The sequence below is a fragment of the Natator depressus genome, chromosome 7 (genome assembly GCF_965152275.1).
Source record: "Natator depressus isolate rNatDep1 chromosome 7, rNatDep2.hap1, whole genome shotgun sequence".
NCBI lineage: Eukaryota > Metazoa > Chordata > Testudines > Cheloniidae > Natator > Natator depressus.
The window spans coordinates 81,565,966-81,586,647 of NC_134240.1; the positions used below are offsets into that span (position 1 = coordinate 81,565,966).

Below are 20,682 nucleotides of genomic sequence, written 5' to 3' on the forward strand. Positions count from 1 at the left end.
TTACTGTCATCTATAGAAACGTGGATAGTGCTAGGGAGATCTTTGAATCAAGCACACAGTCATGTGTGTATGTGTGTGTGCACGCACGTGTACATATGCTCTTGCAAAGTAACTTACAACATGCAATAGCTCACCCTGTATTTTTGGCTGTAATGCTACACTATTTTTAAAAAAAGATTACATGTTTCCTTTTATTGTTTATTCAGAGAAACATGATCCCAGCCAGATTAGTGTTACCAAGTCTAAAACTGGGGGGTGATGTTATAATACATTCTCATTTTGTCTGTCTTGTCTATTTAGGATGGGATTTTCAAATGCACCTGAGTTAGGAGCACAAGTCCCGCTGAACATTAATGTGATTGGTGTCCCTAACTCAACCAAGTGCTTTTAAAAATCCCACCTTTGTCAACTCTTTGAGGCTGTGACTGTCTCTAACCATGTATATGTACAGGGCCTAGCACAATAGGACTCAATCTTGACTGCGGCCATTTGACCCTATTGTAATCGATTAATCAATTAATTAATCAATCAACCAACCACTTCATCCTTTAAAAAACAAAACAAAACAAAACAAACTTGCTTTCCTTTTTCCCGGCTGGCTTCAGTGAGAATTCCTGGGGTGAACAAATCATTTCAAATAACTTAATTTGACTTGTATAGGAACTTGGGCAAACTAGGCAAAGTCTGAAGAATTGCAAACCCATTTGAAAGTCTAGAATGTGTAGAACCTTTTGAAAAAATATTTCTCTTTTTCTCTCTCTGGGTCATAACAGCAACTTAAGGATTCCATCTGCTAAGACCCACTACATTTTAGTATAGTCTCAACAATTCTGTCCTGGCACTACTAACTGTTATCCACAGATCTCTGTTACAGGGCTCCCGGGATTTCATGGCAGTACTTTCCGACAGAAACATACACGTTCTACTTCCAGTCAAATACTTCTTGACTTTCAAAGCTAGCCAGGTACAGAGTGTATGCAACTTTTCCTTCTGCTCCTTTTTAAGCATCTGAAAGTTGCTTTACAAGAGTCCCAGTTCTGAAACCCCTAATCACAGTGCTACTAAATGGGAGTAAGGATTGCAGAATTGGGCCAAAATTCTTCCAGCTACCTAAGGATAGAAAGAGGCCGTCAGCATTTGCAGCTATTGTGTTTCTTGTTTGACTTGGAAAACTTCCACTGATTTTTCTGTGAGGACTTTCACTCCTTCACACATTTTTGCCAGATTTGTTTGGTATGTTCTGGCCAGACCTCCTGAACAGGGTCTATCAATAACTAGCAGAGACAGGCATTAAAATGAATGATGTCTGAACTTTGTTGAGGAACATGCAGATAGAGTACAAGCAGCGTTCTGCATGCTCAGACAGCCCCTTCCCTGAGACTCTGCTGGGACTTGGAGAACCACAAAGAAGTCACCAATCCCTTCTGGGATCACAAGTCACTGCCTACTGCCAGCAATCAACTAAGAATAAGTACACCATCCTATCACCTTCCAGGGGTGAGAGACACCATGTTACATATGCAAAGGCACAGGAACGGCCCTAGCCATTTTGCCAGCCACTGAGTCTGCAAAACCTCTCAAGAAAGGCTCCTGAATGAGATTTCTAGCCTGTCCACATGGTGATTCCCACTACTGATAACAGGAGTTATGCACATGGCCCTCACTGCCCTGTGGCAAGTCCTGCTCTTGGCTCTGTGAGACTCAGAGCTGGAACTTAGGGGGATTCACTTTAGATACAGATGCTACAGATACAGATGCCAAAGCCTACGGGCACTTTTATTTCCTGCGCTCACTTCATGAGTTGGAAAAGCTGCTGTTGGCCAGTAACTTATTGAAAGAAAAAAACAAAGACAAAGTAGAGGGGAAGCCATGTGCCTCACCAATAAGCTGAGCCTGTTGGGTTGGTTTCCATCCCAAAGTGGATCCCCAAAGGAAGGGGGTGATCACTCCTCTCCTCCCCTTCACTTTGAAGCTGCCTTTCTGCACCCCACTTAGTAACTCTTTAATTCACTTCACCACAACAGTTCCTCATGCTCTTTGCCAGGGTGGGGCTATTGTCATTCTGTTGACTCAGGTGGTAAGGAGGGTTGCCATAGAATTGGAACATCCCTAATCCTTCTCATATGTTTCTCATTGTTCCCAATAAAGGGACTTTCCTGCTCGACATCTGGTCAGAGGCTGGCACAGCTGATCTAACCATTGCCCTCCCCATGGATATAAGTCAGCTGTGGAGGAGGGCTGGAGCCTCATTTCATTCCCCACAGGAGCAGTAGAAATCTGTAAGATTGGATATTGAGTATACTAAAGGATCCCCCCGTCATCCAAAAGCAAACCTCCATTATGTTAAGCAGACTGGACAATTGTCTCCCCTGCTCCATACCTGCCTTTCTGCTTAAAGGCTTGAATAAGAGTTGGTTTTGATTAGATCATTCCTGGTTGGTCTTAGGTCTTTGTTTCCTAATGTCCATGTTAGACCTGGAAATGTGTCAGGCTAGAAAGTTTCACTACGTCAAGCACACAATTGTTGGTGACCTCTCAAGGACTCCCAACATACAGTACTTTGTTTCACAGTAAATGCATTATGCAGCTCCCGTTAACCTCCATCCTCCTGGATTTCAGCATCAGGCCAGCCATTTGTTCCTACTGTACAGCACCTCCCTATGTTTTTGTTGGTCTAAATCAAGTGTATCCAGGTTTCCTGGGCACTACAGTGAGTGACCCTGGGGAGTTGCACTGAAAAAGAAGGTTTCTCTCAAGTTGAGCCATGTTAAAAATGTCACCAATAAACTTGTGATTGGAAATTTTTAGCAAGTTTGGCAAAAAATTAAATTTAATTTAAAAAGTGAGCAAGGGTGACCTTTTTCTTAGTGCAGATTGGTAGCATTGTGTCTGAGAGTTGAGGGGCTGATGGCTACGCTGTACTAGGCCTCTGCTCTCAAATGACTCTAATGTACCATTAAGACATCTGGCAGATGGTCAAAAGGCAGTTATGAGAGAAAAGGCTTTTTAATGGCCATTCAAATATATGAATTGAATTTTCCATGAGGTTCTTACCCAACACATAGCTTCTGTGCTAGTTGACTCCACTCCTGAAGACCTCTCCCCCAAAGCCTACATGATGAGGCCAAGCACCACAAACTTTTGGTAACCCCCAAATAAACCTGTAGCCCTGCTTAAAAGTCCCCTTCTACACTTCACAAAGATGAAATCAAGTAGAAATACTCCGCCCCCATTACATGCTTTTTGTATAAGGAGTGAGGTGAGGGAGTCAAAACCAATTGTTTGTTGTCTCTCTTCCCATTTCTCTTGCTTGTGTTCTTTATTCACTGTCTCTTTCTATTGTGTTTTCTCCCTACAATGGTAAGAGCCTCTTTCTCTTTGTTTGTTTAAAACAGAAAACATGAAAGGAGTTATCTCAATTTGTACATATAAGCAACTTTTAATTGGGGGAAAAGGGAAAAACAATCAAAAGAAATATGAAAACCCAGGATATATATTTACCTATATGAAAATGAGCAACACAAATCAGTGTGTCAGGACTTTAGTCAATCCACAATTCCAAGTAATAATTGTCCAACTCATGGAGTTCCAGAACTCTTAGTCCCAAGACAACGCCCATCCACCTAAAACCACACTCATGGGTCCAAAGAGACTCTTGGTAGTTGGGGGAGGGGAGGAGTGAGAACGCAGGGGCTGGCTTCTTGTGTACCAATCTATTCCAGTCCAGATAAAACCATCCTATCAGGTCCCACTCTGATATGTAGCTATTTGATCCAGTTCTGTGATACCAACTCTGCTTCTGCTGGCCTGGGGCATTGTGAAGTCAACTCAGTGCTGCCCTGGTTATCAGGGTGCTTAAAAGCCACCTCTGTGCCCAGTGGCGGATTAATGATTTTGCCACCCCTAGGCCCAGAAATAATTGCCCCCCCCAGCTCACCTCCGCTCCGATTCCTCCTCCTCCCCTGAATGCGCCACCGGGTCCTGCTTCTCCCCACTCCCTGTTTGTGCTTGTGCGCGAAACAGCTTTGCGAAGGAGGGGCGCAGGGGGGGAACGCAGTACGCTCAGGAGAGGAGGCAGGGCTGGGGCGGGGATTTGGGAAAGGGGGCTGGAGGGGGTGGGGAAGGGGGCGGAGGGCGTGAACCGGCACCGGAGGAAGCAGCCTCTGGCTGCTATTATAAATTTGCCGCCCCCGCAAATTTGCTGCCGTAGGCCTAGGCCTTGTCGGCCTAGGCGTTAATACGCCGCTGTCTGTGCCCCATGAGGTCAGGCCTCCCAGTGAGGACAAATCCAGTTCACTGCCACCACTTGTTCAGTTCCACAGATTCACTCCTCACAGAGCACAGACTCTCCAAGTGGGGAACCCACAATAAAACAGACACTTGGACAAAGCCCCTGCTCCATGAATTAGTGCTGCAGTTCTCTAGAATTGAGACCCATTCCTTTGCTGAGTCTGAGTTTTGTTACAAAGCCAAAGCCTGATAGTTATAAAATTCAGGGTGACCTACTCACTCCAAGGGATATCCAGAAAATTCCTGTGCCCTTTCATGAGTATAGTAATACTAGTGAACTATCATCACGTTTACAAATCAAAACAAACAAATTCCAACCAAAGCAACAACATTCAGTTGCTGGAATTATTGGTAAACAAAATTAGAATTCATGTAAATGAAGCTGGCCAGAGCTGGCTTTCTCCTCTCTCCCCTATAGAGGGAGCAGAGACTTCCAGCCCTGTATGTCTTCTGTCTCTGGGGCTTTCATCAGTCTAGTTAGGTTATAAGCTCTTTAGGACAGGGATTATCTCTTGCTATTTGTTTGTACAGTGACTAGTGCAATGGGTACTCTAAACACTACTGTAATACTAATGAAAGAGTTGGAGCACACCATCACTTTTAGGGGGACATAATATTACCTATTCCCCCTAGTGTGAATTCTGCTGCATGGCCTATAACAGGGCCTACAAATTAAATGAGGAGGGAGTTTAGGGAGTTTCTCTGAGTTTCTTTTGCTGCTTGAGTAGTATTTTTGAATTCTCGCTACACTGGCATCTTGTCAGACTTCTTATGTTATTAATTTGTGTGGTTTTAACATGGATGTGATTTTGTAAATTGAAAGACATATTTAAAAAGTCAAATCTGGACAAAATGCACTCTGGAGCTCTAGTAATTGTACACAATTTCAAATAAAACAATCCTGAAATACAAATGGGCTCAAACCAAAAACCTAGATCCAAAATCATTAAACTTGGAGGGGTTTAAAAAAAATCCAGACACAAAATATGAAGCTTCAGCCCATCCCTATGTTTAATTCTCTTTAATGTGCAGTTCTAGTCCTACAGAGATGGTTCTAATAATGTTTAGTATGAATAAGCAGCTATACAAGTATAATGTAATCAAGGTTCATTTTAATTCAGCCTGTTAGGTCACAAGGCAGTGTGGTCCAGGAGGGGCCAGGATACATGAGTTTTATTCTTAATTCTTTAAAGTGACCTGCTACGTGACATTGGCAAGTCACTTAAATGCTCTGTGACTTGGTTTTTGCACATGTAAAATGGGGATAATGATACTTATCCTTCTTTGTAAAGCACTTTGAGATCTATGAATGAAACGTGTAATACAAGAGCCAAGTATTAATTGTTAATTATTATTAATTATTATTATTGTTATTGCTGCTATAGTACTATTAGACATTATTACTTAGAAATCTGGGGCAAAAGCTTTAGCTGATGTAAACCAACGGAGCTGCACTTATCTACACCAGCTGAGGATCTGGTATCTTTTTTTGGCTGCCAGTAGTTAATTTGTTTTGATACTTATCTGTTGCAATGTCTTTTGCTGTAGGCAGAATAAAGAGTACAGGACATTGTGATACGTTTATAAGATCTGATACTTAACACTTCCCCACAATATGTTTCCAACATAGGACAATGAGAGCAATGCCAGTAAATAAATATGTTAACACTCATTACCAATACATGAGACAGACTAAACTCTTGGTAGTTTGTAAACTTTCCTTGTGGAAGTTTTTTAATGTATAGTAATGTAACGAGGCTGTGGTTGGCCATCGATCTCTGTCAGCCTACACAGACTTCCCTAGTCTTACAGTGACTTCTGTACATTGTGCAGGTGTCAGGTGGGGATAGTGGCTACTGTATGGCCTTTAGGCAGATTTCTGGTGTAGCAAAAGCTTTCCATTTTGGAACAGCTTGGAATCATTATATGAGCAGAGAAAGTGCTTGTATAAGGTAAAGTAAGGGAAACTGCCAGCCCTTAGGATTTTTGTTTTTTAATTTCCTGTGTTCCAAACAAATAATAGGGGAGCTATTCTAAGCTGGATGTACTCACATCGTGAGGCCTACAGCTTAGCAATATCAGGTGGTAGTTGGAAGGGAATGTCAATGTTATCCAGTATCAGTCCTCCTCTGTCTGGGGAAGAAGACTAAAGATTTAATTTGGGGACCGCCACATCTCCTGTCCATTTACCCACCCCAGTCTCCTGGTTTGGGGGCCTACAGCCTTAAGCTGCATAGGACAGGTCAGGAACAAAAGTCCTATGTTTGCCATGTCTGTGCGTGATTTTTCCTGGGTATGTTATCTCTGACAGTGGTGGTGTCACAAAAATACTGCAGTTCAATGTAAGTCTGACACTGCATCGTGCCACTGCAGGGTAATGTGAAACTATGAAAATGTCTATTTTAGACAATACAGCAATAGAGCTGGTCAACATTTTTTCATCAGAATATGGCCTTAATTAAAAATCAACATTTGTCACCAAAAAAGTTGACATTGTTGAAATTATTAGTTTTTAAAGAAAAAATTCTCTCATTATCAACTTTTTTTGGATTGAAACATAAACAAATGGATCCATTTCGAATCCTTCAAAAGGAAAACAACTTTGCAATTTTAAATTTTTATTCACAAAAGTCATTTTTTTTCAATTTTTCAAGCAGCTCTACGTAGTACAGGGGTCGGCAACCTTCGGCATTGGCCGGGAACAGTGTACCGCAGCCACTGGGAGCTGCGGGGGGCTGTGCTGGCAGACGGTCAGTGTAAACAAAATGCCTGGCGGCCCGCCACATGCCGAAGGTTGCCGAGCTCTGACCTAGTAACTACTGCTGGGTCTCCTGGTTTTGTGAATGTTGGTGGATTAGCATGTACTGTGTTAGTATGGGTGAGACTATCTCTAGGCCAGGCCAAATTTTTAGAAAACATTGTCCCTTTTTTCATACACAATTCAATTTACTCCACAGTATATTACAAGGACTTAATCCTAGAATCACAGAAATTACAGAAGGGAAAGCCCTATTAGGTCCATTTCCCTGGCAATGTAGATCTAGTGTCTTGTCTTTGTTCACTCTGGTTTTAAATGTTCAGAGCAATGGAATATTTTACAGGGACACTGTCAAGTAAAATTTACTTAAAAAAAATTACTTATGGGCCTAATCCCCATTGCAGTTGCTGTGATCTGAGTGCAAGGAGGATGTAAAATGCCCCTGTTCTGTTTGGTAGTTTTGATATTCACTTTTGCACAGATGTAAATAACTACACAAGGTGCAACAAAGAGGAGAATCAGGCCCACATATCTTTAGACCAAAGCTGCCATAATACACCAGAAGACCAGTCCAGTATGCACAGAGAACTTCCACCCCTCTCCACCAGAGACAACCTGGGACTGCCAATAGCGGGGGAGGGGGAGCAGAGTCGGGGTAGCCGGTTTCAGCCATGTTACTGAGCATGCTCAGTCCATTTAAGCATGCTCAATACAAGCTAAGCAGCAAATTGCGGGTGGACACATGACCCTGCATGCCCCCACCCCATGTGTCGCCTCTGCTCTCCCCTACACATGGGTTGCACACCCAGACCTTTGCAGTATTGTGGCCTGGTGCAGCACAGCCCTTAAGCACATATTTAACTTTAAGCATGTGCTTAAGTCAGCCTTAGGGAATGTCTTCCATTGAAGTCAAAGGGAGTTAAGGGTGCTTAGCATGTCTTTCATCCTGTTCTACTTGAAACACAAAGGGGAAAAACAAAACAAAACAAAGCAAATGGAGTCAGTCGTTTTAGCAGGGAATATTGTTTCCAAGGTTTGTACAGTCTGAAGTACTTGACAGTGTTCTTCAACCCTCCAGTGTTTCCTACTGTATTACTGACGGCCTCTGGTGTACTGCACAAAGGTGGCTCATGTCCAAGCTTGTACTAAAGCTATCCCCGCAAAGTTAATTTCACTACAGTGCACATTATTAAACAGAAAGCACTTACATTGAAAATGTGTGGAAACACATGTAAGGAAACACTGAATGTGTTTGTTATAGGATGGCATTCCTTTTATACCAGCATCATACAGGTCGGTAATGTTAATGGTCAGGGAACATTTAACTTCTCCATCTGGAATCTTTATCCCAGGAAGGTCGCAGGCCCCACAGGTCTAATGATGAATTTGCTTTTAGTTGCAGGTGATGAGGTAGAAGTGCTGGGATTGTATTTCCGAACATCGCTTAACCAGTCTCCTCAACACCTTATGGTTTCTCCTCTGTACAGATCGTTGTTCTTTCTGCAGACAATACATTACGCATTTCCTTTTGAGGTGCAAGAAGAATGTTCACAGGTTTATAAATGAAACTCCAGGACCATGAATTTTTCAATGGATGGGTGTGGTATATTCACATACACTGCAGGTTCCATCTCATGGTTTGGGTTTAATTCTTACGTACGTATACAATAGCTTGTACTGGACTTGGAAGCACCTTGGCAGTACCTGAGTGAACACCAATCATCTTTTATAAAAGCAACTAGGAATGATCTTTAAATTTGGCAGAACACGGCTAAAAAGATCGAAAATCTCAGTCTTTGTTAAACTATAGCTGCTACGAGGAAGCCACAGACCCACTGTTTGATTGCTGCTTCTTGTGAACTTTTCCAAACCCGGTCTATGGTTCAGACAATGGACCTCTTCCAACCACATTTCCTTGAACATTAATAAAAGCAAATAACTAGCTATAGGCATTCCAACTGCCTGTGCAAAATGATTTCTATGCCCCAGACAGGAGTTTTGTTCTCATGCAATCCCAAAATCAGCCACACACAGTCTGGAGCTGTTTAAAGATTTGCCTTTGTTCATTGACCAGCTCACTAAATAAATCAAATTCCTGCTGAAGAATCTGGCAGAAATGTGTGTGTACAATGAGCTTCTCTGGGTTCTGACCCATGAGGGATATCAGCCCAGCCAGATTCTATTTCCCTGTCACACAATTAATCCATCTCCTGGTGATACTCACCAATGCTCTGCAAAACGCTGACATAGTTAGAGAGCCATCATCATTCAGAAATATCTATCCAAGTTAGGTACTTATTTGGCCCCCTTTACCATAGTATCTGAGCACGTCACAATCTTTAATGTATTTATCCTGACAACACTCCTGGGAGATAGGGAAGTGTCATTATCTCCATTTTACAGATGAGAAAGTGAGGCACAGAGAGGCTAAGTGATGTGCCCAGTGTCACACAGGAAGTCTGTGACAGAGCAGGGACTTGAACGCAGCTCTCCCAGCTCCTAGACTAGTGCCTGAACCACTGGACCATTCTCTCTCTCTCTTTATCAAAAGCATTGCTCAAAAAGTAATATTTAGTCATGTGAGCTTCTTAAGGGATGGCAGTCTCAGGCAGAAAAGGTCCAGAGGAGGTCAACAGAAATTATTGGTGATATGAATGAGGTGAAGGGAACATTTCTAAACAGTCAGCAATGAGAAGATCAGAGGGGATATAGCATGGGATTTTCAAAATCAAACAGCATTGGCCTAACTTTGCTCCTGCTGAATTCAGTGGAAATCCCAACAAATTCAGTGAGAACAGAGTTAAGCCAACAATCAGTGCTTTTGAAAATCCCACCCATAATCTTGATAGTATGAAGGAGGCTAGTCAGGCCTTCCTATTTACCATCTCTTCTAATACAAGAAGTAGAGAGTAACTCAACTGTGTTAAAATATAGCAAGTCTAAAGTGGATAAAAGGAAATACACAATCAATAATCACTCTGTGAAACTCACTTCAGCTGAATATTCTAGAGGCTAATCACTGAATAAAATCTGTTTTTAAAGGATTAAATACTGGGACAGATCTTCGTCTCCCTACTTCCTTGCTGCACCTAGATATCTGGTGGATCTAGCTATTTGGAGATTCCCTGGTGTATGGGAATCCCTAGGAGGGAAAGAGCTGGCATAGCCATTTCTATGCCGTCTGCTCTCGCAGGCTCCTGTTTATGATGTGTGACAAGGACACGACTGAGAGAAAGGAGCATAGCTGGAACATCCTTGAGGTCCAGCAATCCCTGACTAGCACAATAGCCCTTGGAGGGCCATACTTAGAGGATGCTCTAAGCTATGACAGGGCTGAACTGACCCCTGGAAACTCCTAGAAATCAGAAACCAACATGCACACAAACTTAAGTCTGCCTCTGTAATGATGACATCAGAAGAAGAAAGAAAATACAACCAAAATCTTTGTTTTAACAAGTACAAATTAATAACAACACAAAATACTACTCTAATATAGTTATATTCAGGTATTACTAAATATATAGTTAGTACACGTATGTGTGCTGGAAAAACATCACACGTAAAACAGGTATCATATGTACAACTTCCAAGCAGTACGAATACAGAATTTTGCAGTTCTAAAGTTTCTCCAGCCACCGCAGAATAGGAACTTCTTATAGGACCTTAGAAATAAAATTGGACAATGGCCAGATTTGAGGTTAGAACTGATATGGATACTATCAAGTTACACTGATTAGTCAGAAATTATGATGACAACCACCATCGTGGATCTCATTTGAGAAGTCGGTAAGGAAAAAAGGAACACCTCTTATCAGGTAGATACGTGATTATGGAGCCCTTTAATGGTGGGATTGAGGGCGAAAGGGTGAAGACCAGGGACAGTGCAGCAACACAAGACCCCAAAACAAGCACAAATTCTTTATTAATTTGGAACGTAAAATTATCTGGCACCAGAAGTGAGTTTTAAATGCAAATGAGCTGTGACAAGTTTTTGGAGGCTAGCTCTCTAAAACACTAAGGCTTGGGGGAGATGTAAGTGATTACATAACAAACTGTTCTAGCAATTTAGTGGTCCCCCCAAAAAGCTATTTCCTGGGGAATTTGAAGACTCGCAATGGGATTCAGACCCAAGGAATTTCATCCATATGATCCCACAGAGATGTGTGCTGCTATTCCTGTACATCTTGAAAGGAACCTGCTATCAGATCCTTTGCTATTTTCTCTCATATGGCCCCCCTGATAGGCATGATATTTCAGTCTCCGCTAACCCATGCACTCCAAATATTTAAAGACACTTGTGCATACATAGAATCACAATTTGCCTTATGTTTAGGAAGAGACACTAGGAAGAGGCATTCCTTTCTCTACAGACATGCCTGGACAATGAATTCCCTTTCCCCTTGAGAAAGATAAACCACAGTGTCTCAGTTAGCCCAGATGGTTTACGGCAAAACAGAATTTTGCACCAATCAATCACAAATCCTAACAATGAGGGTAAATCATACTTAGATTCTGCCTTATCTATGGCAGTTGGTCATTGCTAACTCATCATAAATTCATAGCTTCTTACAGTTTCAGGCCAGATGGAACCATTAGATCCTCTAGTCCAGGGGTTCTCAAACTGTGGGTCAGGACCCCAAAGTGGGTCGAAGGGGTTGCCAGGGCTGGTGTTAGACTTGCTGGGGCCCAGGGCCGAAGCCAAAGCCCAAGGGCTTCAGCCCTGGGCACATGGGCTAAGGTTACATGCCCCCTGCCCAGGGCAGAAGCCCTTGGGTTTCAGGTTTGGCCTCCAGTCCAGGCAGGGCTGTGGGCTCGGGCTCCAGTTCCTCTTCCTGGGGTTGTGTAGTAATTTTTGTTGTCAAAAGGGGGTCACAGTGCAATGAAGTTTGAGACGCACTGATCTAGTCTGACCCCCTGTAAATCTGGCCCTTAAATATCACCCAGTTATCCCTGTATTGAGCCCAATTACTTGTGTATGACTAAAGCGTATCTTCTAGAAAGACATGCAGTCTTGAAGACATCTAGAGATGAAGAATCCACCACTTCCCTTAGTAATTTGTTCCAATGATTAATCATTGCCACTGTTAAAAAATTATTCTTTATTTTCAGTTTGAATTTGTCTGGCTTCAGCTTCCACCCATTGGTTCTTTTAGGGCTTTCTCTGCTAGATTAAAGAGCCCCTTAGTACTCAGTATTTTTGGTCAAAAGTGTTGGCTTTAGGTTAGCTGTAGTCTAAGTGTTTTACCACATTTAGCTCCAAAGCTTGGTGATCATTTTCTGATCAGAAACGATACATTAGTTCATTAAATTAGTTGTTTATGAAGGATCCCCATGGGGCTGACTTACCTCATGATAATTTACTTGAAACAGTAGATAATTAATCACAAGTCATTCCATTTTGATGGGGATGCTCTTTCTCAAGGGTTTATCACTTATCCTCATTGTCACCACTGTATTAAAGAAGACTCACAACTATCCTATTTTAGTTGCCTGAATAACCTCTGAGAACAGTGGATAATGACCACTAGAACTGTTTTAGTTTATTTAAACTAGGTCCAGTACAACCTCATCTAACCAGATATACTTATCAGAAAGAGGACTCTTAAAGCTAACGTGCTTCAATATTTCCCCATGAGGCTCCTATTTATTGATTTGCTTTTCTTTTTAAAAGTTACAGGACATACTTTTCCGGCATCCACCCAAATTTTAGTTTTCACTTTTTCAGCGTCACCAGTGTTTTTCCACTTGCTTCATTCTAGTAATCTCCTCTATATTTGAAAGGGCCAGTTTCCCCATATTAGCTCTCTGAGACTGAGAATTATGCTTAGTGCATGCACGAGATACATAATTGTGTTTCTTACAGTTCACGCAAATACCATCAAAGGAATCACACCAGGTTACTCTAGAAAATTGCACTGCACAAAAATTGCTAATCTTACAGTCCATTAATGCCAATTGACGCTATGAGTGCTCAGCAATTTTGTTAATCGGGCCAAACATCTCAAACCAAGCACCCAAAATTTCAGGCACCCAAAATTCAAGGCCACTTTGGAAACTCTGTTTTATCACATTGCCAATGGAGATGGCATAGCATGGTTACTTTGCTCTGTTTCCTTTTTGTACACCAGAAGTGTTATTGATAAAGTCAGCAGTGTGGTGTTTGGTGATCACAGATTGCCTACAAGCTTGCAAGGGAACTTCTGCCCATGCATTCCATCTGGCTGGGCATAACAGCAGCAAGAGCTTCAGAGTGACCCACCCAGACGCTCTGTCTGGGAAGCTTGCCCCCTAAAGGCAGAGCTCCCAACACCCCAGAACCTACTCGTCTCTGGGATTACATTTGCCAGCTAGGTGCTGCTGCTTCAGAGCCTGCAAGTGGCCCTCTCACATTGTTTTCCTGGTTTCAGAGTAGCAGCCGTGTTAGTCTGTATTCGCAAAAAGAAAAGGAGTACTTGTGGCACCTTAGAGACTAACCAATTTATTTGAGCATGAGCTTTCGTGAGCTACAGCCAGTGAGCTATAGCTCACAAAAGCTCATGCTCAAATAAATTGGTTAGTCTTTAAGGTGCCACAAGTACTCCTTTTCTTTTTATTGTTTTCCTGTTTGCCCCTCAAAATAGTGGCGATTGGGTTTTATGTAATTTCTCAATAGCAACATGTTGGTTAAAAAAATATGTAGAATCAGAGTCTAACATTTTTAGTGGGAAATTTAAAAGGTGGTTTTAATGCTTTTTAATATTTTATTTTTACGCATAGCTGTTTATGATCAGAATAAGGCATCTCAAGTTTGAAACTGATACTTGTTTCCTTACCAGGGCTGGCGTTAGACTCGCTGGGTCTCAAGGCAGATATCCGAAGCCTGTGCCCCGCTGCCTGGGACTGAAGCCGAAGCCTGAGCCCTGCTGTCCAGGGCTGAAGCCCAAGCCCTGCCACATGGGGCTGAAGCCGAAGCCCGGGGAACTTGGCTTCACAGGGCCCCCTGTGATGTGGGGCCACAGGCAATTGCCCTGCTTGCTACCCCCTAATGCCGGCCCTCTTCCTTACTGCAATTTGTCTTTGCATTGCAAAAGTGTTCCTTGCATCATGATTGCAATTATTTTATTTGTTAGTCTCTAAGGTGCCACAAGTACTCCTTTTCTTTTTGCGAATACAGACGAACATGGCTGCTACTCTGACACCAATTATTTTATTGTATCACTTATGAGAATTAAGCTGCTGGCACTGATTTTATATAGGAAAAAAGATCAGTTGTTTTGAAAGGCAACACATAAAGAATCACAAGGACTTTGCAAACAGACATGATAAAAAAGTAGGTTAAATCAGCATAGTTCCACTGACTTCTGATGACAACCTGAGGTGCTCGCCCTCTGTCTCCACATCATGGTATTTTGCAGCTGAATCTTCTCTCGCTTACACTGATGTAAATCTGGAGTAACTACAGACAAGTCAACCTAGTGTAAAACACCAGGGCCTGATTCAAAGCCTACTCAAGTCAATGGAAAGACCATTGACTTTAAAGAGCTTCTGATCAAGTCTCAAATTCGAGGTGAATCAGTCCCTTTTGTCTTTAAAATCAGTCATATCAGTGACCCCAACTGTTTCGTGGGGCCATTTGAAATGAATGTTCATGTGGTACAGAAATATGTGTTTGTTAAGGATGGCGAATAGTTCAGCCAGGGAATCTTGCACTCGCCTAGCAATGCCAGCGTGACCGATTGTGAAAAAAGGAAGAAAGTCGTCAGGAGGTGCTTCAAGAGGATCAGAAATTCTTAGTGGCCAGCACCAGAATACCCCAAAAGATGCGGAATGATATACTGCAGTTGTCTAGCTGTGCTGCTAAAAAAACACCTTCATTCATATGGCAGCTAAAAGACATGACAAGTTGGAAGAAACCTCACACATGGCTGGGTTTTTTTTGAGAGAGCTGACTTTAATAAGACAGGTTAACCCCTGTGACAGGAAGATTTACATCAGACATTGCAAAAGCAATGACAGAGAGAGAAGCATGTTACAATAAGAGCTGTGTATAACATGAACCCTATAAGCAGCAGCAGCTGTTGCCTCATCCATGTCATGCAGCTGTAGCTGGAATGACTTCAGTGAAACTCCTAATGCAAAGAGCAATAAACTTTCTTACAGGAAGGTTGTGCCCTCCCTCAGGTTCTTCCACTAAACTGTCACCAAACTGGAGACATGAAGTGATTCTAGGCATGGAGAGGAGCTACAGATTAATAATTACACTAAGGCCAATCATTTTAGACTTCCATCATTGGAAGCATTCCCAACCAGTGGAAACTAGAGCACAGAAGAGCTAGTGATCTGACATCACTCACTGACAGAGAGGCGTGAGAGAGCCTGAGTGAGATGGGAAAGGAAACAAAAAAGAGAAAGAGGGACCCAGGTGGTATTTCACAGAAAACTCAAAAAAGATGTGACACCAGGATTACCACTACCCAGGAAACCCCAGCACAGGGCATTTCCTGACAGTTGAGAATATCAGGAGGGGACAAAGTTCTCTTTTTCCTTTTCCTCCCCCTAAATTTAGTTTTATTTAATTCTTTCCCCTCACTTTGATGTGAATTATTGTCAAAAATAAAACCAGCATAGGTTACAATATTCAAAATCTGTGTTTGTTTTATGGACTACCAGAGAGATGGACAATACAGAGATAGTAAGGAGAAGAAAAGGGAAAAGAGGAAGTGAGAAAGAGTCTGTCACTGGATTGTGTAGGAATAGGGTAGTGTCCTTTTAAATATATTTGAGCTCTCTAGTGGCCCTCCCATGTTCTATGTTTCAGAGGCAGCCAGAAACCAGTCAGCGCAGCAGTATTTATGTAGCTAGGCCGGGCTTGTTCATATATATTTAATAAACATGCTTTTTTTTTTAAACTCAGCTGTACCCCTATGGTTTGTTCATATTGTTATTGTTGTGGAAAGAGCAGATGACAGAAGAGTTACTTTCTGGAGTGAAGGCTCAAGTACTTCTGCTTTCCTCTTTCCTCAGGGCCTGATTCTCCATTCCCTGGCACCTTGTGTGGCCATTTGCATCAGTGCAGGATGGGTGCAGAACGTTACCAAATGAGAGTGGTAATGTTTTACCTCTACATTGCATCACTGTAAATAACCACATGAGGTGGAGAATCAGGCCCTTGCTGTCCAAAGAAGTTCTAGATTGTGGCATTCTTTGGCAGCATACACTGGGTTACTGATAATCAATCCTTCTTCTGAGGGAACCTCAGATCAGTGTGTTTTTTAGCCATAAACATCAGCTTATTCAGATAGTTCTGCTTCAGATCAGAACACTCTCCGCCAAAGAACACCTTACAAATGATACAATGTTTTCCCCTAACTGAGCTCTTGTGCAGGATGCACCCTTTGCCACTCATTTCCCCGCTCAGAAGAGTCTTGGGTCTTTGCACACTTTCTGATTCTGTGATTTTAAACTTCATGGGAAATAATGGAGGAGCCTTCAGACCCTTGACCCTCCCCACCCTGGGAAAACCAGAAACTGTCCTGACAATGGATCCTTTTCCCACCCCACTCCCACTCTGCAGTTCTTCCAGTTTAACCTGCCCCTCTATAAGAGGCCAACTTAAGGCAATGGGCCACCCCTGGTGTAAATTCTTTGCCTTCAACTGAATTACACCAGAGATGAATTTGTCCCCATTATTACAGATTGCTGTGAGACTTGAATCACTCAGCCTTTGCAAAGCTTGTCCTGGAATGTGGGTAAATCATCTACCATATTTGCAGAAGCAGGCACATCAATCGGGGAATTAGACCACCCAACAAAATAAAGCATCAACCTACAGAAGACAGTACTTGTTTTCTGTGCTGCTTTGTAGTTCTTTGAAGTGTTTAGGTAAACAAATGTTTGGGGTTTCTGGACACACTTTGAGTCAAGGATACATAAGATTAATTACTCTATGTATCTGGTTTGGATAACAAATTCTACAACTTGCATTTGGTCTGAATCCCCACCGCAGGGTCTAACTCTTTGACAATACACGTCTCACTTGGGGCTTACTCAGGGTTTAGAATGCAGGCAGCATCCTGGTAATTACAGACATTAAGAATGAACGTATGGGTGAAATCTATATTTACTTTAATGTGGTTAGCATGCAAATATGGTACATGCAGTGGCTGATCTGTTGCTCACTACCTCCTCTTCGTGTTGTATGCCCCTAAACTAATGGCAGACAAACTATTTTACACAAGGTATCTGCTCCTGCTCCCATTAAAATCAATGGCAAAACTCCCACTGCTTTCTGTGGATCAAGACTGGGACAGTCACATCACTGATAGGATAGCAATAATCCTGCCAAGTGCTGTCTGCAAGTAACCAAAAATTGCACACCATGATATGTGACGCTCAGTCTCTAAGGGGAAACCCTTGCCACCTATTCCTTCAGAAAACTCTACATTTCATATCTCCTCAACATGAAGAATACACTGTGTCCTTATTAAAGATACCAGGTGTAATGACCAAAATGACTTCAAAGATGGCAATCAAGGGGCATTGGCTTTGGCCTCCCAAGTATAACTAATGAGAAAAGGGATTTACTCTACTCCCTTCCTGCCCCGAGCTCAGCTCACAAACCCTTGCCTTCCTGTGATCCTACGCTGATCTCATTTCGTTTTCCACTTTTCCCCTGCTCCGATGTTCCCATGCCTGAGCTAATGTAGTTTCTCCCTCCTTGTGCTGCTTCCTTGCTTTCTGAACCTCTCTGGTCTGCAATATTGCTGAAAATTGTGAGAGTGACAGCGCAGGAGGAGTGAGTCCAGTGTCATAAACCAGTTTCTATCCAGCTGTCATAACACTAGCAGGGGAAAAACAGGGAGATAGTTATGGCTCCCTGATGCTCTGCATTGTGTCTATGGCTCTCCCTGATGCTCACCTTGGTGGTGGCATGAACCTTCTGCCTCTGGCAACGACCCCCAACAGACCATCATCTAAAGGGATCTCTGGAGTATATTGTGCTCTGGTTACTGCCATCCACTACCCCTTCCCTCTCCCTGCACTGGGGGCTGCAGGAAAGGGGAACACGAGTCAACTCAGCCAACTCTATATCCCTTGGGGATTCCTCCGCTTGCTGAATGGCACAAATTTTGGAAAGCAAAAGCTGGGAATCTGTCCACTGGTGTTTCCATACCCCAAAACCAAAACATGTGCTTTCATTCTAAATGTAAAGGACTAGATCTTTGGGTCCAGGACAATCCCTTTGCATTGCTCCAGCTGTGCAAAAGATCCACAGAGATGGCTTAATTGGACAGATCATAGTGCACCAAATGGCTGGTGTTTTCAAAAACAATTTTCCTGGGGAGGATGCTCCCTGATCCTCTGTAAGGTTCTTACCTCTGTTATCTTTAAATGTCCCATATGTTTGACACATGGGCCATAAACAGACCCATACAGTTCCCCTATATTGTGTTGGTGTGGGTGTGTGCATCTTTTTCTACCGGGATCAGCTGGTGTTCTTCAAGTTATCATTGAATAAATATTCTATTCATTACCTTATTTTCTCTAGAAGTCCTGCCACCCAGGCTGTGCCGGAAGTGAGATAATTGTGCAGATCAAGCTGGAGTAGATGGCCATCTCTGTGACTCCCACTGCACAGGGCAAAGTCCATGTGAAATCAAATCCAGACACCAGAACAAGAGAAAGAGAAGTGACTGACTGTGAGAAACTGAACTCTACCTTCCATGCATGTATCTGTCTAGCATTTCTGTGGGGAGCAGCTCCCCAAGAACGTCACAAAATGAGTTTTTCAGGGCAATGCTCCTCCACTTGTCCACCTCAAACCAAAAGATTGATTGAAAACACAAACGAAGTTGCAAAAAAGGAAGCTTAACTCTGAATATTCTGGATTCTGTTTGTATCTCAGCTTTAATGCAATTTTAACCTAGTTGTTTTGGATTTCCTTTATTGGGGAGGAGATAGCCAATCTCCCTATGCTGACTCCTACCCAGCTTACTGAATATGCCATAACAGAACTGTATAACACTAGGGGGTTGGTTCATCTGGGCTCACTCTCTGAGTGAAATGCAGCTGAAATCTCCAAGTGTGATACTGAAACCATGAGAAGCCACCAAATTCCATATGGTTTCCTTCTGAAACCATAACTCAGCTTAGGTTTGCTTAGTATTCGGCCCAGGATTGTTGTGCACTACGATGAGTTTGGGCTTTGTTACGGAACACACAGAATTTATGGGGGTTTGTGTGAAAGTTTTGCAGAGCTGCAGGAGCCAGCCCTTATTGTCAGACGTATGAAGCTGACTTAACCTCAATTAAAAAGAAAAGAAATTAGTCTGGCCATGTTAGGGTTATAAAATGACAAAGCCAAAACTAGATGTTCCTAGTTCCACATCTTGTTTTGTGTCCTTGATGTTTGCCAAATCTGATTCACAGTATACACTGAGCCCTTTTGTGTTTTAGAAACTCAAGTGATTGAAAACAGCCATGATATCGCAGCATGTAAAGCCTTACTGCTCATGAACAATACATTTTTTCCATTTATTTTCATAACTCTTTCCCCAATGGATAGCATGTGCCTCAATTTTGTAATTCCACAATGGGCTGGAGCAGCTCCTAAGGGAAGAACTGTTCTGCTCCACAGGCTACTTAATACTTGCTATAAACAATTGCCAAATTAGGTAGTTAGTACCCAATACTACTGACCTGACCAGCATGGTATGCATATTTGCGTGTCTGGGGAGAAAAGGGAGGTGAGACTGGGGTTACTGAGCAGAAAACCTGTACTATAAGAAGCTTGTAATTGCATATTTACAGTGCACATCATATTCCATATCTTCAAAAGAAATGTAATCAAGCACTGGTCACCCAACCCATGTCATACCCAGTTATAATGTATCCAGTTAAGGATGGAGTTTTACCAATAATCCAGAGGGATACATTTTTAAAGGAGGAGAAATCTCAGTCCTGACCTGCAACCACCCTCGCTTTTTTTGCCCCGAGTAACATCACACAATTCTCTAAATATCCCTTAGACCTGATCTATGACCTCCCTCATTATTCAAGTCCAGGGCACGCCCGTGCAGCTATGGTCCTATATATTCATCCTCATCTGACATTCCAGTTCTGTGCTTCCTTTCATAGAAACTGCTGACCATGGCACATTGTGAGATGGTGCACAAATGGAGAAACAGACGAGACCACCAAATTCATTTCCACTATGCCCTCCAGAATTTAAGGTGACAGATCTTTCAAATCATATGAAAAAAGCATCGGGCTGCTGAGAAGTTTTCCTTCAAGGAGCACAATGTGCTATAATTTGCGGTGCACAAAGTGGGTGAAAGGTTGGGGAAGCCCACAACTGGAGTGCAGGGAACAGGTAACATCATTCTTTAAAAACTGGAGGTGGTGCCAGGACTGCTTACTAAGAAAGCAATGGACAGTTGGATTACACTGAAAAGGGAGATCTTGAGACAAATGCAAGGCATTCTCTGTGGAATTACTGGGAAAGGCTTGTGGCAAACACTGGCAGAACCAATAACTCCCTAGGCCCGTAGGCCATCTCCACTGTCACAGAGATTTCTAAGCATAGCAACAAGTGGAACTGGACCTGAGCCACAAAGTTCAGATCCAGAATTAAACGCCCCCAAGTCCCAGGTGTA

The 20,682-nt window shown here is 42.6% G+C and overlaps 1 long non-coding RNA gene across 1 annotated transcript in view; it reads right to left on the bottom strand.

Annotated features, from left to right (window-relative positions):
* Positions 1-20,682, bottom strand: part of LOC141990977 (uncharacterized) — a 168,810-nt gene that overhangs the window by 147,798 nt on the left and 330 nt on the right. Inside the window, exon 2 of the long non-coding RNA XR_012640308.1 lies at positions 18,562-18,657. This is a non-coding gene — a long non-coding RNA (uncharacterized LOC141990977). The remainder of the gene's footprint in view (positions 1-18,561; positions 18,658-20,682) is intronic.